A 7,895-nucleotide genomic window follows, 5' to 3' on the forward strand; every position below is an offset into this window, starting at 1 on the left:
TTGCACGTGCAGTTCCCTGAGCCTGAAATGCTGTGCTCACCCCTCCTTGCCCAGGCCCCTCATGAACCTACTGCTCACCTCACCTTTTCCTTCCCTCCCTACCTAGGTCAGCCTGGCCCTCACTCTCCACCTACCACTCCCCAAACCCTGTTAAATCTTCTCATGCCTCTCCTTTGTGGCTCTGACTAGTTATAATGTTACAACTTCTAACAAAAATTTTGGTTAATGTCTGCCTTTTCCACTAACATAATCCAATTCATGTAGCACTTACCTTGTGCAGACCCTATTCTAAGCACTTTATATGTTTGTTCATTTTATCTTAAGAAAAAAACTTCTGCAATTGATACTATTGTCATCACCATTTAACAGATGAGAACACTAAGACACAGAGATGTTATGCAATTTGTCCAAGATCACACACTACTGAAGAGCTGAGGTTTAGTCTGTCTGCCCATCCACCCATTCACACACCCATCTATTTATCCATTCATTCAGCCACCAATTCATCCATCAATCCATTATTCATCTATCCATCCATCCAATCATCTATCCATCCAACCACCCGCCCACTCACCCCCATTTATCCACCCATGCATCCATCCATCCATCCATTCATCCATCCATCCATCTATCCATCCATCCATTTATCATCAGCTCCATGAGGACAGGAATTATGATGCTCTGTTCACTGCTCTAACTCCAAAGTCTAGCACATTTGTAAATATTTACAGGATTATAAAACAAACCCTGATCTGTGTTCTGCCATAATTCTCCCCAGGAGAACCCTCCTGGAGTCACCAGGGGTGAAGGAGAGGGGACCTTGGCTGTCTTTACCCTCTCGTGCTGGTCAAAAGTGGCCTCCAGCAGAGCATCTTCGCTGCCCTGCAACCAGCACGTCCTCTCCATGTGCTGCATTGGGGAACCCCTTGCAGCAGGAGTTGACAAGAACGGGGTGAGGGAAGAGAGATGAGCAGAGAAAAAGAACTTAGTGTTGCAGCTCTGTCTACCTAAGAGCTGCTGCAGTTGGCAATATAAACAGGATAGAGGAGAGGCTTAGGAAACCCATGGCCAAGGACATCATACAAGGAAATTGGAAGAGGCTCCATGTTTCCAGGCTCACAGCCTCAGGCCTGGTATCAGCAGAAGCCCCACCCTCATTAATGCTGAGGGACCTTGGAAGAGTCCCCAGCCAGTCTGTCCGAGCACTTGCCACAGAACCCACATCTGTCTGGCCTCCTCTGCTGGGGACAGTGATGTTAAAGAGTGGCCTGTGAGGAGCACAGTGTTCCTGCTGATGGCCCTGCCTCTGATATCCTTGAGGTGCTGGGACAGGGCTGAGTAAAAGTAGGGACAGAGAGAAGAGCCTTCCCCCAACTCTGCATTCCTGAGCCCCAAAGCAGCAGGAAGAGTCTCCTCCATTTCCTCCCCGTTACAAAATCACAGCCCATGTGCACGGGAAAGGAGACACCCAGGAGGAGACTGTGCCCTATGATGGAGAAGAGCTAGGTGCCCACATCCCAGTGGGCTGGATAGACAGCGATGGAGCCTGCTTATAGGTATGGGCTCTTTCAGTCCTCTCCTTAAAACCAGATCTGTGGACCCTGGGCTCATGGTTATCCCTGTCAGAGTCAGGGTCAGCCCTTAAACGAATCTGGATGGAAGAGCCGTGACCAAGGAGCCAGGCAGATCTGCTCTCAGTCATGTTCCAAGCCCTGGGACCCTGGTCCAACTGCTGAAGCTCCTTGTGCCCCATTTTGTCCATCTGTGAAACGGGGATGCTCTTGGCACGTAATTCATGCGGCTGTTCTATGTACGTGATACTGCAAACTGCATGCTCGGCACAGCACCTGGCCCTAGCAAGTGTTCTGTAGACGTTAGCCATGTTTTTTTTTTTTTTTTTTTAAATAAGAAGGCTCTTGGACTTAAACTGCAATTTTTCTACCTGATTCCTCCTTAAGAGCGTCTCTTTCAGCCCCAGCTGAGACGGAAATGAGGAAATGAACCTGACATCCACTCTATACATCCCTTTGATGAGAGTCACCCTTCAGGAGGAGAGACCTCATTGAAATGTAATTTTTTTCCCATTAATCATCCACCCAGACAGCTCTCAGTTCTCCAATTCTCTTAAGCAAATAACAACCAAAGGAAAAAAAAAATCTTTTCTTCAACCTCTAAGTGCAGATTTCTATAATAAAAAGCATGGCATTGAAGCAGTTATCTCCTCTCATCTGGTTTTCCCTTTCATACTCACAAAGGTCTCTCTCTCTCTCTCCCCCCACATCTCTCTCTCTCCCCCTGTCCTCACCATCTTCCTTTCTTTGAGGCCAGATGCATGCATGGAAGAGATAGCATCATCATGGGCTAGGACTGCTCTCCATGGAGTCCAACTTTGAAAAGTCAAGCAACCCCGGGCTTGGCCCCAACCCATACAATTTCCCTGGGTGCTTCCTCCCTGAACTCCTGATTCCTTGGTCTCTTAAAATGGGGATAATAACATTAACAGCTCAGGCTTTCTGATGGTTGGAGACTGCCATTGTTGAATGTGTAGATTCAACAAGTATTGACTGGATGTCTACTGGGTGCTGGGACCAAGGGATCTAGCCATGGGCAAGATGCAGTGGGAGGCCTCTTGGCATCTTCTTTCTAGGGCCAGTCCTGGCGGAGGCATTGTTGAAATGGAAATTGCAGAGTAGGGATCCCCAAGACATCTGTGATGGATTACAAATTTGGGGTCCCCAAGCCTATCCTCAGGGTTCATAATTTGCTTAAAGGATTCACAGGACTCACTGAAAGCCACTGTACTCTGTCACAGTTTGTTACACAAAATAATTTAGATTAAAACTAGTCATTGGGAAAAACACATGGAGCAGAGCCCAGGGAAGTTCCAAGCATAAAAACTCTAGTTGTCCTCTCCTAAGTCCCAGACAGCACTCACTTTTCCTGGCAATGATGTATGACCACACACATGGAGATCTGCCAGCCAGAGAAGCTCGTGTGAGCCTCTATACCCAGAGTTTTTATTGGGGTTTAGGCACGTAGACATGCATGACTGCCTATGTGGCTGGCCTTTGGCCTCCAGTCCTTCCAAAGGTCAGGTTGGTACTGGGTGACCCAAGACCCCCACCATAAATCGTACGGTTGACATAGACAATCTTGTGTGGCCTAAGATCTCCCAGATAAACAAAGACACTTTTATCAGACAGGACATTCCAAGGGCTTAGAGGCCACCTCCCAAGAGCCGGGGACAAAGGCCAAACTCTCTCTGGACAGTGTGAATTCTTCACTGCCCATAAGTTTAGCTGCAAAATCACTTAAGATGTGAACTTCACTCTTATCTGTGTCTTCTTGGAGACATTTGCTACCAGGCAGCAGCCTTGACCACTCAGACATTCATGATGCATTTGGTAGACTGATCAATTTGTTCATTTCTCCATAATAAAGCCCTGTACTAGGTGTTAGATTTTGAGGAGTAATGAAGCCACACAAAGTCTTTACCTTCAAGGAGAAACCAGTCCAGGGTGGAAGATGCAAACTTAGCCCAGAGATGGGGTGCACTGGCCCGAGCTCACACAGCCGGTTCTGAATGCCCTGCTCATAAATGAGACAGATGCAAAGTAGATGTTCCACCAATTCTGTGTTGAAGTGAGGTGGGCTGAGTGGATGGGGCAGGGGCCACCATTGTGTCTCTGGCCAAAAGGGCTGCATGTGAAGCGGCCTGGATATCTGGTCATGAGAGAGATCAAAACTTCAAGGACGGGAGAAGAGTCAGGGTGGTCGGAGCAGAAAGTCCACGAGAAAGCGAGTGGAAAGAAGTGGTCACAAGGGTTCAAGGGGCAGAGCTTTGAGAGCCAAAGTGAGGAGGGGACTTTATCCCTAAGGTGATGGAGGGCCTGTGAAGGGTTTTAATCCAGGGGTGGCATGTTAGAGTTGTGTCTGCAAAAGATGCTCCTGTTCATGGGACAAGGAAAGGCAATGGGTGAGAGAGGAAGCAGGAATCTTGGTTAGAAAGCACTCATCATCCAGGCCCAAGAGGCGCTGTGGGCCCTGTCACTGTCTTCTTTCCAGGAACCTTCGCTTCCTCCAGCTGTCTTGAGAGTTGACTGCTAATGTAGATTGTGCTTGAGCCAGCTCCTCCGGGCTTGAGAGAACTCGTTGTTAAATATTCAGGAAATTTGTGAGCCCATTGTTAAACCATTGGTAGCTTTGCAATGGGCATAGAGGAAGTATTGACACCACAGACATTGGCAAAAGCTGTAAATCAGCACTCTTCCTCCTGTGACCCCTGAGAGCTGGTTTACCAGAGTACGAATGCTTCTAAAGACGCTGCTGCTGCCTTCTCTGGAAAAGTGTCCATGACTGAGAAGGTCCTCCTTGCCCACCCCACAGGCATCGTATAGCTGATGACTGACTGGCATGGGGTTTGAATGCTTTGCCTCGCACCTAACACAGTTTCAACTCTGTGGCATCATTCTTGTTCCAGGGCTCCCCATGGGACTGTGCTAGACTCCAGCTGAGACCAATCGTTGCCCAGCCCCTTTCTGCCCTCACTGCCTTTCCAGCTTCTCCTTAGAGCCTTCCTTCAATACATGTCTTGTATGAAGATCTCACAGCATTTGGCCAAGTGTATCATGGTCCTGGAATCCCACCCTGGACCTACTGAGTCAGAGCCTTTGGATTTGGGGCCCTAGCACTCGTCTTTGTAACAAAGGCTCTTTGAAACTAGCGTTTGAGGGAACTTGGCTCAAGTTAGAGAAACAGAACAAAGACCTGCAGGAACAGAGCAGCCTTGAATAGGGGAACCGAGAGAGGAACCCCACCCTATGAATGGACCCTAGGAGAGGCGTTAAGGAGTTGCATTTTATTGACATCAAGTAGCAAACATTCCTGTGTCCCCAGGAAGGGTGAGGTTCTGTGCCGGGTTGGGATGAGATTACTGAAATGTTCGAGAAAGAAAGCGCTCTTCCCGCGGAGAACACCGCTCTTAAAACTCCACCTCCCCATGGCTTCACAGCAGCAAAGCCCAGAGATCACGTGAACCACACATGGAGACCAATAGGACTGAGAAGGCAGATCTGCCGGGGTTGGGGAAGAACTTGAACCTGCGGCTGCAAAGTCAGTGCTCGGCAGACACTCAGGATGCTCTGCTCCTTTCCAAGATCTGGGCCTTCCTTTTGATGACAAAAGTTGCCTTAGCCCCAGCTCCTAAGCACTTAGAAACAAAATAAAATTAAGTTTTGAATAACAAGTCTTCAGTTGTTGGGGTGAGGTCACTGTTGAACCACTGTGTCAGGCCCAAAGAATGTTTCCATTGCCCGCCGCCTCTGGGGTGACCCCCTCGAAGGAGGCCCGCCTGCTACAGCAGGTCACAAATAGAGGGCAATTAATTTTTACAGCCCTCTGCTCTCAGCGGCCACCACATGCTGGGGTGAGGTCACTCTTGCCGCTTTATTTGTATCTGTTTGAAAGATGTTGGTGCCTTGAGACTCACACTTCCCCTGTGAACTCAGATCCCCTGGTTCACAAGTGGCGGCTCTGCAGAGCTCCATGGTGGGTGACTGTGGGTGACAGCAAAGACCAGCACCGGATATTGTGTCAGCTCAGACGAGTTCCTTCCTCTCTCAAGGCCTTAATTTTCTCAACCCCAAATGCTAAGCATCGACTAGACTAGCATTTCCCAAAAATCAGTAATTTCTGAACCGCCACCAGCATTTTGTCCTGACCCAGCACCTGTACTATAATTCAAGTCCCTATTTTTCTTTTTCTGTGAATCACCTCATTTTTCTAATGAGACATTTAACTAAAAGGAAACTTGATATCATTATCCTAAATGGAAGTTGGTGTTCCTTGCCATTAATGAAGGGTAACTACAGAAATAAATACCTTGACCACAAGTGAACATTGCTAAATTCCAGCCAGATACTGCTGCCTGCTGATGGCTTCAAGCCTGAGGCCTCTCTCTCTTTGTTCAAAAGGGAGCTTAGAAGTGTCAGGAGGTGCTAAAGACTCTTAGCGCCAGATGAAGAATTTTCCTTTGATCTAACCAGAGGGGAATAATTTTCACACTATATAAATCGATGCCCTAAAATCTAAAATCACCTTCCCCTCAACCAGCAGCTTGGATGAAGAAGCTGGGAACTTGGAAAGACACTGGTTTAGATCTTTCCTACAAATCTTTACTTTTGAGTGATGATATAAAGCTCTAGATTGTTTCTGGAGCTTTCTGCCAAGCTACCCAGCATTTGGCCAAGTGTGGTGCCAGGAACACCTGTATTACAGTCCTGGGACCCCAACCTGGACCTACTGAGTCAGAGCCTTTGGATTTAGGGCTCCAGCACCTGCCTTTGTAGCAAAGGCTCTTTGAAACTAGCATTTGAGGGGGCTTCACCCAAGTTAGAGGAACAAAATGTGGCACTCATCAGAAGGCCTACGGGAACAGACCAGCCTTGAATGAGGGCTGGAGCCTTCAATGAGAGTGGACCGAGAATCCAATGTGGTTAGTGCTGGCGGTGTCGGCCGCTGTGCACTTGTGCAAATAAAGGATTGTCTTCTGGATGAGGTAGAGATAGATGCCTGGTGGACTTATTCTGAGCCGTAGAAGACCCAGCAAATTCCTCTGACTCTGTCCTCAGAATGGTGTGGAATGAACTCCACCCCTTGGATCCCAGGAGAAACCTTAAGGAGTTGGATTTTATTGACGTCAAGTAGCAAACATTCCCGTGTTCCCAGGAAGGGTGAGGTTCTATGCCAGGTTAGGATAAGATTACTGAAACTTTTGAGAGAGATAGAGCTCTTTCCGCTGAGAAGCGTCAGCCTAGAGCTGTGAGCGGGGCTGGGGTGCCGGGCTGGCCCTGTCTCTGCTCTTGCAGTTTCACTGGGAGGGGTCAGCTCTGCCCTCTCTGCCAACAGAAACTTGGAAGCAGCCGTGTCTTTCTGCCTCCCGCTCGCCGTCCCAGCAGGTCTGATCAATGTCCGTTTTAAACCAGGACATTTCTTCTCGCTGTGGAGCCTGTGAACACACAGCGCTCTGGAGCCCAGCTTCTCCTTGTTCGTTGTCGTGCAGGGACTGCCGTTTGGAGAGAAAAGTCAGGTTGGGAGGCTCTGCTGCAGCCCCCCTCTTTGCAAACCAGATGAATTCCAAGCAAGGGCAAAGATGATCATGTATCCTGAGAGGTTCCAAGTCTCTGTGCCTCGCCTCCTCATCTGAGGCAAGGTAGCCATTGTCCCATCCTCATAATATGGCTAGGAGGAGGGAATCATGTCAAGTCTACAAAGCACTGAGCACACACACACTAAATAACAGAAGCTGTTCTGGGCAGGATAGTGTCCCTCCCAAAATGCATGCCTCCCCAGAACCTCAGAATGTGGGCTTACGTAGAAACGCAAATGTAATTAGGTCAGTTGACATCATAATGGATCAGGGTGGGTCCTAAATTCAGCGACTGGCACCCTTATGAGAGGAAAGGGGTACAGAGCTATAAGAACACATGAGAGAGGAGCCACTTGGCCGAGAGTCAGACTGGAGTTTTGCTGCCATAAGCCAAGGAGCATGGAGGATTCCTGAGTTGTGTGGAATGAATTTTCTCTTACAGCCCCCAGAAGGAGCCAGCCTTGCTGATACCTTGACGTTGGACTCCTGGCCTCCAGAATTGTGAGAGAACAAATTTCTGTTGTGTTCAACCCTCAGGTTCTCTGTAACAGCAGTCCTAGGATTATAATGCAGAAGCTAATTTACTGAGCATATAGTAGGTACTAAGCATTTTGTTAAACACGTTACACACATTGTCTCCAATCCACTCACCTGATGAAGTTGATGCTGCCATCACTTCCGGGTTACAAATGGAGAAACCAAGGCCCTGGGATGCTGTCATCACTTCCGGGTTACAAATGGAGAAACC

At 48.4% G+C, this 7,895-nt stretch overlaps 1 pseudogene; it reads right to left on the bottom strand.

Moving 5' to 3' along the window:
• Positions 1-6,390: 6,390 nt before the first annotated feature.
• LOC111555652 overlaps positions 6,391-7,895 on the bottom strand; it is a 15,518-nt pseudogene continuing 14,013 nt past the window's right edge.

The sequence above is a fragment of the Piliocolobus tephrosceles genome, chromosome 20 (genome assembly GCF_002776525.5).
Source record: "Piliocolobus tephrosceles isolate RC106 chromosome 20, ASM277652v3, whole genome shotgun sequence".
Lineage (NCBI taxonomy): Eukaryota > Metazoa > Chordata > Mammalia > Primates > Cercopithecidae > Piliocolobus > Piliocolobus tephrosceles.